Source organism: Benincasa hispida, chromosome 6 (genome assembly GCF_027475165.1).
Source record: "Benincasa hispida cultivar pf3 chromosome 6, pf3_genome.v1.1, whole genome shotgun sequence".
Classification (NCBI taxonomy): domain Eukaryota; kingdom Viridiplantae; phylum Streptophyta; class Magnoliopsida; order Cucurbitales; family Cucurbitaceae; genus Benincasa; species Benincasa hispida.
Window position 1 is genome coordinate 36,903,514 of NC_143483.1, and position 17,396 is coordinate 36,920,909.

The 17,396-nt window shown below is 26.4% G+C and overlaps 1 non-coding gene across 1 annotated transcript; it reads right to left on the reverse strand.

Moving 5' to 3' along the window:
* Window positions 1-15,525: 15,525 nt before the first annotated feature.
* On the reverse strand, window positions 15,526-15,599 carry TRNAV-CAC (transfer RNA valine (anticodon CAC)). The gene has a single exon. It is a non-coding gene; the product is annotated as a tRNA-Val (tRNA).
* Between the last annotated feature and the right edge of the window lie 1,797 nt (window positions 15,600-17,396).

Below are 17,396 nucleotides of genomic sequence, written 5' to 3' on the forward strand. Positions count from 1 at the left end.
TTGAACAAATTCATGTACTAATATTGATTATTGTAATTATACTCTTGATATATTTCAATAAAAATAAGGATGTTTGTAATAGATAGAACAATAAGGGAAAAAAATCTAAAAACAGAGTATCTCTTTAAAATATTTGCAAATATGAAAGTATTGATTAGTCAACTTTTGATTTTTTTTTTTAATTTTCAATCTTGCGCTTCTTTGTTTTGTTACATACCTTCTTCTTCATTTTTCTTATTTTTTATTTTCTTTCTTTTTCTTCAGTTTTCTCTTTCCTTTCTTCCATCATTTTTTTTATTTTCTTTCCTTTTTCCTTTTTCCTTTTATTTTCTTTCTCCAATTTTTTTTAATTTTTTCTTTTTTTCTTTTTTCTTTCTCTGATTTTTTATTTTTTAAAATTTGTTTTCATTTCTCTGGTTTTTTTTTATTTCTTTCCCTTCTCCAGTTTTTGCTTCCATCCCCCCAATCTCATCATCTCTCTAAACATTACATAATACATAAATACTATCCGTGATATCATCTACATTGATAGCAATAAAAAAATATCATTGGCAGTAGCTATCAATGATATCCTTTATGACTATCAACGTAGAAGGATATCATTCCATACCTATATGCATTAACAATGACATAAAACACACTACATATATCAACAATTAATCAAAAGACCCCAATCACAAACAAGTATCACATGATATCAAATGAAAACAACAAAAAGCATCAAAATATTACCATTGATAGAAACATATCAGCGATAGTCACTATTTGGCTATCATTGATAGAAATATATCAGTTATAACAACTAATAGCTCATTTCTCAAATTGAAAGTTATAAATAATTGTATCACTAATAACAATTGTCAATGATAGTAACTGATAGCACATTTTTCGAATTGAAAACTATCACTAATAGTAGCTATCAGTGATACTCACCCATAGCAGCATCACTAATAGCAATTGATAGCATCTATTAGTCATAGTAACTGATAGCACATTTCTTAAATTGAAAGTTATCATTGATAGCAGCATCACTGATTGCAGCTATCAACGATAACAACTAATAATACACTTCTCAAATTGAAAGCTATTACTGATACACTGATAGCAGATATCAATGATAGCAACTGATAACATGCTTCTCGAATCGAAAAACTACTACTGATAGCAGCTATTAGTGATAGCTATTAATAGCAACTATTGTGATAGCCACTAATAGCACACTTCTCAAATTGAAAGCTATCATCGATAGTAGCTACCCGTGATAACCTTCAATTTGAGAAAACCGGGAAGCAACGCACAAAACGGTTGTTGGACGTGGATTTTTTGGTCTTTTAACTATCAGTGATAGCTTTCAGTTTGAGTAAACTGGGAAACAACGCACAAAATGGTTGATAGACGTGGATTTTTTGGTCTTTTACCATTTTTGTTCTATATATGCAATAATTTTATTCATGTACTACATATTCTATTATTTGGGGCTTTAATTTCATTTATGCAACTAGCCCTAAAAATATTAAACTTATATGTTTGGAGAAGTGTCTCTTGTAAATTAGGTAGGAATCTCATAAAATATAGTTCCACGGATTAGGAATCTATTTGATTGCGTTTGTCATGGTAAAAAGTGATTGTGAGAAAATCTTAACTACGTACATGTTTGATAAATCAAATCATTAAGGCCCTGTTTGGTAACCATTTTATTTTTTGTTTTTGTTTTTTAAAATTAAGCCTATGGACACTACTTCCACCTCCAAATTTCTTTATTTATTATCTACTTTTCACCAATGGTTTAAAAAACAAAGTCAAATTTTGAGAACTAAAAAAAGTAGCTTTCAAAAAGTTGTTTTTGTTTTTGGAATTTGGCTAAGAATTTAGCCATTGTACTTAATTAGGATCCGTTTGGTAACCATTTTGTTTTTTGTTTTTTATTTTTGAAAAATAAGTTATTTTCTCCTCATTTCTTACATAATTTACATCTTTCTCAACTACAATGGTTGAACTCTTAATCAAATTCCAAAAACAAAATAAGTTTCTAAAAGCTATTTTTTTTAGTTTTCAAAATTTGGCAACCAAATTGTTACCAAACGAACGTTTAAATTTTAAATAACGTATAAAAGTTCATAAATAGCAACTTTTAGATCCAGCTTTTCTAAAATATACTACTTTCTTAACCGTTTAAATAAATATATTATAATAATATCCTTTCATATTAATATGTTTTAAAGCACATATGGTCCTTTTCTATCTCTTAAAAAAAAAAAATTACCTTGAAGAACTATTTTGTATTATGATGAACACTTTTCTTAACCCTTTCGATTTTTTGTATTATATATATATATATATATATATATATATATATATATATATATTCTTTTTAAAAATGATATATGTTTTGATAACTTCTTTTTTGTTTTCTGTTTGTAGACCATAAAAGAGGTATGTTTTTTTAAGAAAAAAGAAATTAAAAAGTTGGAAATAAATCGTAAAGAGCTAAGGGAGAATTTTATTTTATTTTATTTCTTAGAATCACATCATCATAATATTTCTGATTACATATGTTCTAAATATTCCAAATAGATTCTGATCAAATTTAGACATCAATCAAACCAAAACATATATATATATATATATATAAGATAAATAACAAGGATCATATTAAACTATTAATACTTATACAAAATATTTGTAGTTTGATAGTAAATGGTATATGGCACGAGAGAATATAATTAAAAAATTTATAATAAAAATGAATTAATTACACACATTAATTAAAGTTATCTATGTCAAACAAGCTCTTCTAAATTATAATAGATGTTAAAGGTGATTTCTTTTACCAAAGAGCATAATTGACATCAAATAAAAATAGAAACAATATAGTAAAAAAGATAGAAAAATTCGACCCAGAAGTAGCAACTTTCGAATTAAAACCAACCTAAAAAAGGGACTAACTTAGGATTCGGCCTAAACTACCATGCTTGGCCAAGACAGAACCTCACAAAATACCTAATAGGACATGCCTTGTATATGTCTGACTTATAGGATCATCTTAGACCTCGATTGACCCTAGCAAAATACCAAATAAGAAAAGCCCAAAGCAAAGCTAAGATCCACGAAAGGAAAGTGGCATGGGCCTCATGGGAAAGCCCATGTGACAATGCTCGGCCTAGGCATGCCCATCGAATCCGCCAACAAAAAGATGTCATATGGAAGATCTAACCCAAAAAAGGTGGATAAGATTAAAAAAATGATTTTTTAACAAAAGAGGATTAAGGCAACAAACATTATAAATACATAACAAAATTGTAAGAAAATAAGTTCATGCTCATAAACCTTAACTTGTTGCATTTATTCTTGCTCTTTGATTTAAGCATTGGAATTTGTGTGGTAAACACCATACTGGTGTGCAAGTCTTTTTATTTTTCAGGTTACTCTTTTCTCCTATCAAACAAAATTAGTGTTGCTATCATGTAAAAGCCAAGTGCATTGTACTTTATTCGGATTTTGGCAACAATAATATATCAAGAAGAGATAAAGATGAAAGTGAGCTAAACAAATGGGTTTTTACAAAAACGAAAACGTATGATCAAAATTCAAAAATTCAAAAAATGAAATTGATATCAACTAGACAACAACTTATTTTTATAAAACAAATCATCAATAATTAAAAAAATAGTGAAAATGAGCATAGCTAAATTGGCATACAATATGGGTTGGTAATTAAGATGTTTGTGGTTGGAATCCCTTCACTCCTATCGTACTAAAAAAATAAAAAAATATATTAAATACGGTCTCGTTTGGTAACCATTTCGTTTTTTGTTTTTAATTTCTAAAAATTAAGTTCACTTTCTCTCAATTTCTTATAATGATTTACATATTTGTAAGTACAAAAGTTGAATTCTTTGTCAAATTCTAAAAACAAAAAAACTACTTTTTTTAGTTTTTAAAATTTAACTTGTTTTTTTAAAATATTATAAAAAAATAGATAGTAAATAAAAAAAAAAAATTAAAGTAGAAGAGTGTTGATGTGCTTAATTTTCAAAAAGTAAAAATCAGGAATATAAACTTTTGCAATTAAAACTTCGTGACTGCATTACACAACCATTACTGCAACTCATTGTTGGTTGCATGATATTTTTTTTCTATGTTGACATTTTCATGATTTTGGCATTGACTTGCCAAGTGAATTGACATTTATGTTACTTCATAAAAAGTTTAATAAACCACATAAAATAAACAACACATTTTCACCAATGTGAATGTAATAAAGGTAAAATGTTTATTTATTCATTTAAATTTTACTTTTTTTTTTCTAAAAAGTTTATCTATCAACATTAATATTTTATCAGTATTTCCATAAAATTGAGACTTCAGAATTTCCATAGATATCGACATTTTAAACATTGGTTGGTTCAAGTAATTAGTCATGTTGGTAAAATGTTTATTTGATTTGACATCAACTTGTCAAGTAAAACGACATTTACGTTACTTCATAAAAAGCCTAATAAAACATGTAAAATAAACAACACATTATCACTTATGTGAATATAATAAAGGTAAAATGTTCATTTATTTATTTCAATTTTACCTTTTTTTTTCTAGAAGGTTTATCGATCAATATCAATATTTTATGGATATTTTCATAAAATTGAGACTTCAGAATTTTCATGGACATCCGTTGGTTGGTTCAAGCAATTAGCCATGTTGGTTTTTTAAAAGAAATGGGCTTAGTGTCAACAAGAGCTTAACGCAACTGGCATATGCATGTATTAAAGATCAAGAATAGGTGGTTCAAATCCCCACCTCCAATTTATACTTAAAAAAACAAATATGCTTAATTTGGATTAAAAAATTTCGACCATCAATTGAATTAAAATATCTAAATACGTGAAAAATATGTATAATAATAATTATTTTTTAGAAGTTAATTTATGCTCCAAACTTTAAAATTAAATCAATTTAAATGCTAAATCAATACACTTTTTTAGGAAAAAATTTCAAATTTATAATAGTATTGATTTGAAGTCTATTAAAAAAAAGTCTAAATTTTCTTAAACTGATTTTTTTTTCCTCCTAACAAATATGTCAATATTTTCCACATTTGGAGGGGCATATTCGATAATTAGGAATGAAAATAGGGGCATTTTTCCAAAATACCAAAACCGAGGAATCCACGATGCTAAGGCTGAGGCTCCTCTTTTATGTGGGACCAGGTTCCCTATCTTTTACTTTTTTGTGTCTCACTTTATTTTGCTTTTTATTAATTCTTCTTAATAATAATTATCCTTTTTTCCCCTTTTCTCCCTCTCTTTCCCTCTTAATTACCAACAAACCAGTATCCCGTGAACTCTCACCGTACACGTGTCTTGATTAAATCGGACGATCGGGTAATGATTTGACCACGGCCATCGCCGTGGCCGTTGGCGTTTGAACTGATCCGACGGCTGAGGATGTCTTTCTGGCGCCACCCCCGGTCCCACAGGGATCGTATAGAATCTTAGCTGATTGGTTGTGTCGTCAGCAAAATTTCACACCACAGTCCACAACTGGGAAAAAAAAATTAACCGTTCCTGATTTTATTTTTTAAAATTAAACCTATTTTATTTATATTTTTTTTTACTATGGATTGCATTTAAAATATAATGGTCGAATTTAGTCAAATTTCAAAAATAAAAATAATTTTTTGAAAGCTATTTTTTTATTTTTAAATTTTAGTTTGATTTTTTTAAACAATTGGTCAAAAGTAGATAACAAAGGAAGAATTTTGGTGGTTGAAGTAATGTCCATATGTTTTATTTTTAAAAATAAAATAGTTACCAAAGGGAGTCTAAATGATTACTTTAATCTTTACACATTGAAATTTATTCAATTTTAGTATGGATAACTATTTTATTTTTTGTTTTTAATTTTTGAAAATTAAACATATTTTCTCACTTTTTTTGTACCATGATTTGCATCTTTCCTAAGTAGAAGAGTTGAATTCTTAGCCAAATTCTAGAAACAAAAATAAGTTTATAAAAACTACTTTTTTTAGTTTTTAAATTTTGGCTTGGTTTTTTAAAATATGTATAAAAAGTAGACAATAAATAAAAAAAAAATCTAGAGATGGTAGGGGTGCTTGTAAGCTTAATTTTCAAAAACTAAAAACAAAAAATCAAGGCTCAATTTGGTTACCATTTTGTCTTTAGTTTTTGTTTTTGAAAATTAATTCTATGGACATTATTTCCAACCTCCAAATTTCTTCATTTTTTTTTATCTACTTTTCACCAATTTGACTAAAAAAAACAAGTCAATATTTGAAAACTAAAAAAAGTAACTTTCAAAAAGTTATTATTTTTTTTTTTTAAAAAAAAAAGGCTACAAATTCAACTATTATACTTAAGAAAAATGAAAATCATTATAAGAAATGTGGATGAAATAAGTTTAATTTTTAAAAACAAAAACAAAAAACCAAATGATTATAGGGCCTTAATTATCCAATTTTAGACTTCGTATAGTTGTATTTTCAATAAATCTTAAATCTAGTATTTCAAAATTAATTTTACCAAAATTGGTTAAATAGCCGTAATAATTTCATGCAAGGAAATATAATTTGTGAATATGTTTTTGAAATTTACAGTAAAAATGCTAATAGATAACAATTTTTTTTTTAAAAAAAAAGTCTATAAATTAGTAGTGATGACCAAATTTAAGATTTATTGAAAATACGTGGACTAAAATTTGACAATTGAAAGTATAAAGGTTAAAATTTAACAAACTTTTAAAGTAAAAGAACAAAAATAACATTTTAATCAAAATCAATTTTTATCATAATTATTTTATTTCAAAAAAGTAAAACTCAAATAATGTGTTTGCAATCTTAAATCTTAATCTCAAACATTAAGATCCCGTTTGGTAATCATTTGGTTTTTTGTTTTTGTTTTTGAAAAGTAAGCTTATTTCATCCACATTTCTTACAATGATTTGCATCTTTCTTGAATACAATGGTTGAGTTCTTAGCCAATTCAAAAAACAACTTTTTAAAAGCTACTTTTTTTAGTTCTCAAAATTTGTTGTTTTTTAAACCATTGGTCAATAGTAGATAAAAAAGAAGAAACTTGGAGGTGGAAGCAGTATCCATTTAATTTTAAAAAACAAAATGATTACTAAACGAGGGCTAAAAATGTTGTAACTTAAACTATCTCATCGGTTTTTGTTCAAATCAAAGATAATTATGAAATGGTATAATTTGTCAAAGTTTAGGGTCTAATTTGATGAAGTTAAAATTAATGAAACAAGACAAGTCTATTGTAAAAATTGATTTCCTCCCTTTTCTCTTTATTTTAATTTATTTAGTTTTAATGATTGTGAGAGAAAAAGTGAATTATAATCTTTGTTTGAATTACAAGTCTGCTAAATATATGATTACTTAAAAATTTTGAAGATCGAGAATACAAATTTTATATTTGTTGAGCAATGCTCATTTTGCCATGATGATTTTTTTTCAGCTATTGGTATTTTGAATATTATATCTAAAATATAGTGAAAAGTTCTCAATTTTTGGTGTCATAGAAAAATGGTTCAAAATGGAGGAGAAAAAAAGTCGATGCATCATTAAATTGTTATGTTCTTAAACTATATCGTTCTTTCCAAATAGTTGTTGGTATGGAAGATGAGAGTGGAAACAAAGATGATCAAAAATGTGGATATAAGTCACAATAGTTTTTTGATGCCCAAAAAATTGTTGAGAAATAGTTAAAAATCCATTGGGAGATCATCTCTCGACAACACTAGCGTCGTCGGAAGAATTGTTGAGGAATCCTCGTCAGGAGTTAATCTCCCGACGCATGCAACATAAGCATCGGGAGTTTGTGAGAACTCTCGATGCTTAATATACGCTGTCGGGAGATAGGGACTCTCGACGACGTCAAAAAATTGTCGGGAGTGAATGTCTCTCCCGAGGTACATTGTACCATCGAGAGTTTGATTTAGAAACTAATTTTTCTTTTTTGGAATTTCCATTATTGCTTTTTATTTTTTATTTTTAAATTTTGATTTCAATAACCTAAAATTTAGAACATAATAATTAAGCAAATCAAAAGTCTTCACATACATTCAAAGCAAACAATGTTTACATATACGAATAAATTCACATAAATTCTCCGTTACATAAAAGAGAGAGAGAAGTATGCTAAAGAATAATGTTTACATATATGATATAATGGTCCACAAAAAATATGGTTTGAGGAACATATATGAAAAAGTTTGATTGACACGTGCTCGTGAGCTTGTGACTTAAAAAAAATCTCCAGAGCATCAAATTTACCTACAATTCAATTAAGTTGAGACATTATAGCACATTATTATATTAAGATTAAATGTATGAAAAACTCTCAATCCACCCGACATAATATTCAAACTTCATAAACATAACAATTACCAAAAAAAAAAAAAAAAAAAAAAAACTAACAAAATAATAATAAACTCGCACCAAATAAACAATGGTTATGGATATTCGTAAAAGTAATTTTTTTTTGGGAAGAATATGTAAATTGTTACAAGGATCATGCCAAAACAGAATGGACATAGTACCACTTTTGTGGATTTTCTCATCTTAGTAATGGATATTCAGATTTTGAACATATCTAATGCCTTAATGTAATACAATCATGTCCCTCCAAAATAAAAACACTCAGGTGCCTCTGAAAAGAAGACTATTGTTTTGAATAATTTGATGAAAGAAACAATTGGATAAAAAAGAATTACATACTTTTTTTCAATCCTTGGAATCCTCTTTACATAAAATTTAGATCAATGAAATTCAAGTTTAAAAAAACCAGCTACCTGACACTAACTTCATACAAAAAGAAAAGAAACAGGGTTTCCACAAATCACAACACAAATTCGACTTCACCACAACAAGCCAGGACCAAACATTTTGTTGAAAGAAGTGTCAAACTAGAAGGCAGTGAGACATGAGAAAAATGGACACATTAAACAAACATAAACACGAAGTAACAATCATCCTTGTCCCCACAGGAATTATCAAAACTCAACAAATAAAAACTTCAAATATCAACAGTTGAAAACAATAGCCAACATAAAAGCACAAAAAACAGCAAACAACACATAAAAGGCATAAACTTTATATATTAAAACATCTGAGACATGGAACAAATGATTAATCAGAAAATGGCTAAAGAAATTTCTAGGCGAAAAAACTAAAAGGGTGCCTCATATTGTTAACATGAAGATGATGCCAAAAGTCGAATGATCCAAAAGAGGGACATACGAAATCGAAGCTAAAGGTAGCAGCGAAGTCGACCGACAGATGCGAAGACAAACGAAGATAGAGATGAAGATAAATGGGGATGCGACATCCTACAGTTGACGATAAAGACATATATAGTCGGTCAGAGACGGAGAGATGGACCAGTGATGAAGATAGGTGAACGATCAAAGAGAGAAGATGGAGAAAGAGGCATGCAGAGAGATCAAATTAAATCCTAAGATTTCTATCGATTTCCAGATCTGAAACGATTTGAACTCCATTTCCTGATAGGTTATATGTCCGGTCGGGAGTTATGGACCTAACTCCTGACAACTTAATTGACGCATCAGGTGTTAGGTCCTTAACTCCTGACGGGACATATAGCCCAACAAGAGTTGGTATAAGCTCCCGATGGGACATATACAACGTCGGGAGCTGGTACAAATTCCCAATGCCTAATTCACGATATCGGGAGACAACCTCTCTTTCAACCCCTAATCTTCTGATAGTTGTTTTGTGTGTCAGGAGACTCTTTTTTGCTTGTAGTAACTTTTAGAGATTGTCTGATATATGAAACCTAATATGTCTATCAATAAAGTCTCTTTCTTCAAAATTACGGGTTCAATAAATGTCCAAATATGTTAGAAAAAAAATACAATTTGATGAGCCATAATGACTTCCTGTTAACAAATTCTACTACAAAATGAATTAATCTAGAAATTTTAATTCAGTAAAGATAAATTTGAGAGTTTTAAAAGAATGAAGATCAAATTGAGAAAAACTTAAAATATAAAAACTATTTGATGTATATAGAATTATAAGTATGGTCTCGAAAAATGTATTGACGGTGTATATAACCCCTATATTTTTTATTAAAAAAAAAATTATAGATGTTTGAAATTTTAGATTTGCATAGGTTTTTATAGTCACTCCATCAATTAAACACATACCACCGAATCTTCAAACCTTTTTAAAAATAATTTACCACATACTTTTACAATATTATAAATACCTATGTTAAATCTAAATAAGAACCTAGAACACAAAATGGAAATATGGAATGAATTTAACACAATTAAAAAATTTTAAAGTACTAAAGGTTTTTAGTGTTGTTTTCAGCTTTCTAAAAGTTTCAATTAAATATTTTTAAAACCAAATTGTGCTTATAAACTTTGAAAGAATTGGTCATGGTTAAATTGAGCTATGAGTATGGCATTTGGTACATTGATTATATTATAGTTAGCTGTTAACATTTAATATTGAAACATTCTTATATTTTCTATTTTCAATCTCAAACAAGATTCATCCTGGATTTAAGGCTTTCTATTTTATGTGTGGGAATATTAAAACTCAATATCTAACTCATGAAATTAAATATATTTGTTAGTGCTTTGGTGTTAGGTATATTTTTTTTTAGATGTGGGTCGTAGATGCGAGTAACCTTGTTCTTAAATCTTATGCCATGAGATGTTCTACAGGATGTCCACCCAATGTAGTTTCCAGTTGGAGATTATTTCCTTATATGACAATATTATGTAGGTTTATTCTTCAGGCTTTTTTCCTTCTTTAGCCTCAGCTGGGTTTGACAATGGTTTGATTCTTTCCTTTTTTCGTGCATATTCATTTTAGGGTTACTACTTTTGAAAGAGACGACTTGAATCGTTTATTGTATTTTTTTTTTTTTGCCAAGAACAACGAGAATGTCAATCCATGTGATTATGAAAAGCAAGAAGTACTGTAGATCTTAAATTGTTTCTCTTGATCAGCTTTTAAGTGTTGTCATTTACATGAGAAAATATTCTCATACTAAGTATTTCAAGTTGAACTCGTCTTCAATTAAAAGTGGATATATTGAAATTATCTTTGAGAGGGAGTCTCACAACTAGGGAGAACCTACGTATTCTTTCACTAAATTAGGCTATGTGTGTCATTATAGAAAATTAGTATCACAGATAAGTACAATGTTATAAATGCTTAATTATTCATTAGAGAATACATCTTTTCATGGGGACACTACCTTCCAAATATAGATGGTATTGCATCGAAGTTGGTTATCAAACCTCGAGTTCTATTCCATTATTTTATTATCCGTGTTTATTTTGATATTTTTGAAATTGTTATAACATTGTGTCAGATAACCCTTCTTTCAATATTTTTTTTAGTATAATAATTATGAGAATGAAAAATTGAATCTACAAAGTGCTTAACAACTACAGCTTATATGCTTATTTTGGAAAAAAAAAAAAACAAATATATTTTGATCTTGAAACATTTCCTTAATTAATTTTAATAAGAAAAATACATTTTTTATAAGCTATGGTGAAAATTAGGCCCCATTTAATAGGCAATTCAATTTTTGGTTTATATCTTCCAAATCTCTGAATCCAAATATGTATTTAGATTCTAAATTCTATTTCCAAAAACTATTTTCTAATTCTATGATCTAGACTGTTTAAATTTGGAAAACAACATTTTTATCTTATCAATATATTAATATTAAGATTTTAAATTTTAAATTTTTTAATACAAAATTATATGAAAAAAAGATAAAAATATTAACAAACATAGTATTTCATTTAATAAACTCATTTATTTTTTTGAATTAAAATATATATTATAAATTATATGATATTAAAAAATAATAATTATACAAAATGTTTAACACAAACCAAGTTGATAAGTTAATTAATAATACTTCAAATTTAACCTAATAAATATATTATGAAACACATTTTCAACTTGATTTAAATTAAAACTTAGTTTCTAAATATCAAACACATATTTAGAAATATTGTTTTCATTGTATTAAATTCTTGCAAACTTAAAAAGGGTACTTTCCAGCCACTCAAAAAAATAAATTGAAAAAAAAAAAAGGTTTTTAAAACCATCTCATTTGTTTGAAGTTTTGCATTGGGATCCTAAAAAGTTCTCTTTTTCTTTCCTAACCCCATCCCTAATGTTTCTTTATACTTGTGGACAATTGGAGGAGTTGAAATTTTCAATGATTGTGTTGGAAAATTCTAAAGGAGATGCTTTTGGGGATTAACTTAATCATACATAGAATATTGTCTTTTTAGAAATTAATTTGTTCATATAATTTTCTATTTATGTGCTTTTCATCTTCCAAGTCCCTTTTTTCATTTTATAATTTATTTAAATTAGATTTTATTTGTCCTTTGACTGACTTGTACAATTGACTCATTGATGAGTTAGAATAAAAAGTGTATACGATCTTAATAATTTTATCGTACTCAAGTAGAAAATTTACCATTCAATGGTTAAAAAGTTGTTTTATGAATGATAAGATGATCCATCCTTTCAATTCGATGCAACTGTTTTTATTTATTTAAAAAACATATTAGATGTAGAGATTAAAAAAAAAACCTTGGACAATAAATTTGGAAGACTTGTTTGGAAGTCAAATTTTAAAGCATTTAGCTATTTTAAAAAAATGATGGAGAAAACTTTTAAATAGGAAAAAAACAATAATGTAAAATAAAAATATCATTTTTGTTTTCACATATTATTTTTTTTAATATTTTCTAAATTAATTGGTCAATAACATATATATATATATAATATATATATATATATATATATATTATATATATATATATATATATATATATAATATTAGCATGTAGCTTAATTATAGTATACTACAATTTCAGCTAACAGAGAAGAAAAAAATTAAAATATGAAAGCGAGAAACTATGGTTTAAAATATTCTAATTTGTCTATAAATTAAAATATAAATTCGTCTACAAAATATGGTTTAAATTTGTTTGGTTGACAAGGATGTATTTTTCCATTTTTACCATTTTAGGCTTCTATAAAAGCACTATTCTAATTTTTTTTAAAATATATATTTTTAAACTAAAAATTAAGAGAAAAATATTTTTTTTAAAAAAAAAAATACACACAAACAGCCCTTGAATTTTTTTTACTCTATAGTTGGATTTTGTCCTACTTGAAAGCTATTGAAATTCAGTAGAGAGCCAAACATGCACTAAGATAAGAATATTAAAGATAATAATTTTCCATTCTCAAGATTAGAATTGTCCTATCATTTAAATTGGACCAAACTAGGAGGAAATGGCTAACTTAGGATTTTCCTATTCAAAATAGGCATCCATTATTATCTACTTATATATTCTCTTTCATTTTGATGAATAAAATTTTAGTATAGGGCATTTTTTTTTTTAAAGTTAGACTAAACGGTTTTAATTTACATATATTGGTAATGTGTAATCTAAAACATATTTATGAGAAAAAATACTCTAATTTTTTAAGTCAATTCAAGCATAACTTAACAGTAATCAACATATACTCATTCGCTTGGTGTTGGAGGTTCAAGTTATCAGACTTCCACATTTTTTTGTACTAAAAAATCTTGAGATTATGATAAGAGAGTTGAAGCAATTATGAATCAAGTGAAAAGGTTTATTTAACCAATTTAAATAATAAACATAATAATTTTAGAGGACTAAATTTAAGATTTATTAAAGTGCGTAAATTAAAAGTTGGGCAATTTTAAAAAATACATGAACTAAAATGATAAATGAAACCGTTAGTCATAATTTTTGTTATTCTTGCTAATTAGTTTAAGATTTTGACTCCAAATATTAGAATTTAGAAATGAATATTACATAATAGTTATTAATTACTTATTACAAATTAATTCCAAATTTTATCCAAATAAATTTAAGTCAACGATAATTAATATAAAAAAACATTCTTTTCAAAGTTAGAGATTCAATCCTAAACCCCGTAACGATGGTATTACAAAAGATTATTTCAAATTTTATTAAACAAGGATGGGAATTTGGAATATATTCACTAAGATATAAAGAATGATGTCATGAAAACAAAAATCTCCCTTTTTTTTTTCTCACTTTCGGTAATTGATGAGCATATTCCTTTGTCAATTTCAATTAAAAATCGAAAATCTGCATCCCCACTCACTTATATATATAAAGAAAAAAGACCTAAAATATTTATTATGTTTGGGTGTGTTTATATTTAAATTTTCACTGGATTCGAGTTGGAAGAAGATTTCGTATTCCCTTCATGCGAGGGTTTTTGACATTATATTTACTTGAAAATATTCGAATATTTGTTGCAACATTGTTTTTGTTTTTTGGAAACATTTTTTGGAACATTGTTGTTATTTTATAAAATTCCAAAATTAAATAATTTGAAAAATATTTTAAAACAAACTAAAATTTCCTTAGCCAGTTGTTTGTTGGAATATATATGTCCAAAGTTACCAATGTCCGACATTTTGTTTTGTGGTGATATTTTTGGAGATATCTAAAAATATTTGGATAATTGTGTTGTTTGGTAGGATTTTTAGTCGGGAATATCTTAAATTTACATAATGTTTCAATAATGCCTTACGACTATTTATTGATTTATAATTAACTTAATATAATTCAAATTTATTATAAGAGAAATTATTATAAATTAATATAGTTTTATTGTTGTGTTTGTATAATCTCAACAAAATAACATATTAATTTAAGATTTTTTTTATAAAATAAATATTAATTTGAATTCAAATATCTTTCTATAAAAACAACTACAATATAATCAAAGTGAGTAAAATAAATAGTTTATCATGTTTATTTTAATTGTAAAATGAAAACAAAGAAGAGTGATATTTATATATATATATATATATATATGAGAAAAAGAAAGATTTGAAAAAGTAAAAAGATGATGCTCTTAATTTGGAAATCCAAAAGACCATGTTTGAGGAAGGTATTTAAAACTCCCGAGATGCCTTGGAATCTCTAAATGTCCAGATTTCTTACATTATCGCAAAACAAATGCATTAATCTGGATGCCCACTCCATGGGAATCTTGGATTCCTATAAAACAAATGACCCTTAAAGGGGCGTGTGAGATTCTCACTGAGATAGACATCGAAATCATACTAGTTATTTTGGAGTAATATAAGTATCTGAACATTTTTTATTCTAAGATTCCTTACGAGATCTAGGGGTTCGAGTTTTGCCTCTGCATTATTAAATAGTATAAAACAAAGTCATTTCAAGTTATCAAAATAAAATGAAAATAAAATGGTAAGATGTTTGAACCCTTCTCAATATGCTCAAGTTTGAATCCTTCTTCAAAATATATTCTCATGAAGCATGAGTTTTCAAGATTCCTATTATGAGGCACATATTCTTTTTACTTTGTTGTTTTAAACAATAAATACATTAATCACATTTATTTATTTTCATTTTCTTAAAAAGAAATTATTAAAATTAGAAGGATGTCTAAGCCCGGGCTCGAACCGGGGACCTCTAGTGTGTGAGACTAGCGTGATAACCAACTACACCATCTAGACAATATATTTATATAACTTTTATTATTAAAATATACAATATATAGCTCAATTTATTTTTAGTTAAAATTTTCACTTATTTTACTTTTTCAATATTAAAAAAGAAGGAGAAAAAAAAAACTATCACAATTGGAATTTATTTGGATCGGGTATAAAGATAATCAACTACGATAAATAATATCCACTATATGATTATTGTCTTCTTTTAAAATGAGTCTATAAGCATAAAGTATTTCAAACAAGATCGCGATTAAAATAATGGCATTTTAACTTGGTTTTTCTTTAAAAAAGAAAATCAATATAAACTATATTCATAACAATATAATGAAATATTAATTTATTAAAGGCACCAAGTACTATATAAATTGAATTATAATAAATTAATATATAATTATAAAAAAGTCGAAGATTATTTTTAGAATAATACATCATTTCAAGACATTTCAAATGCTTAAAAAATGAACATACTTATCTAAAATTGTTGGCATCTATATTTATCAATACTTACAATTTTAGACATCTAAAGATTTCGACCATCTTGATTCTATGTAAAAAAAAAAAAAAAAGAAAATTTACCTAAGTGGGCTGGAGAATCGAGGTCGGACTGGAGAGGGAACCTCGAAGGATATCTAACAGTGTTCAAAGAAAACATGAATCTTAAATCATAAAATCTTGAAATTTAGGAAGAAAAGAGAATTATTTTATTTATTTAATTTCAAGTTTAAAAATGGTATATATATTTAAAGTAGGTAAATGATGTCTAATAAATTCTTAAATTTTGAAAATAATATCTAATAATATTTGAATTTCAATTGTTGAATTTGGTACGTCCCTAAATTATAAATTTGGGACTTATTAACCCACCTTATAGAAAGTTTATAAACCAATTAAATACTTTTACAAATTCTTAAAAAATTCTCACAATTTTTTTAGTTCAACAATATGCGAGAATGTATCAATTTGAATCTCTAAAAGATTGTTTAGAGTGCTAAATTGGTTATTGTAGTTTGCGAGGTTACTCCTTTTGGTTACTATAATATGTGAATTGGTTGAATATATATGTCTTAATTAATTGGCTATATTCAAAGTTAATTAACATAACTTATAATACTTTTCTAAAAATAAAAATACTCATAATTTGGTTTTAAACATGTTTGGTCCCTAAACTTTTATGAAAATAACAATTTAGCATATGATAAAGTTTCAAATTCAATGTGTATGTTGATGAAAAATGTAGAGGTCTTAATTTTAAAAGATGTCAATGAAAATCTCCATAAAATGTCGATATTGATTGAAATTTCTTGAAAGAATATAAAAACAAAAACTTAAAAAATATATCTAAATTAATAAATAAACACTTTGCACTTTTTAAGTAACTTAAAATGTATATTGTTTATGTTTCATTTACATTAGTGACATCTTGTTTTTTTATTTCTCGTAGTTTATAAATTTTCTTATAATATAATTTGAATATCGATTCATCTTTTATATCAATGTCAAACCCATGAACATGTAGAACTATCGATGGAACTGTCGAACACATTGATGGATATATAATGCCATAGTCTATGAAATTAAGTTTGTAGTGATTCATATCCTATACTTTACAATTTGTAATATTTTAGTCTCCACCGACACTAATATTATCACAATTTAATTAATTTTTTTACACATGTAAATTGATAAATAGATTAAAGGTATTCATAAAATATAAAAAATAAAAATATAACTTCTAGACTAGATTATTTTTTGAACAATAGAGATAAAGAAATTTAAATTAGAGAAACTTAGGGGATGTTT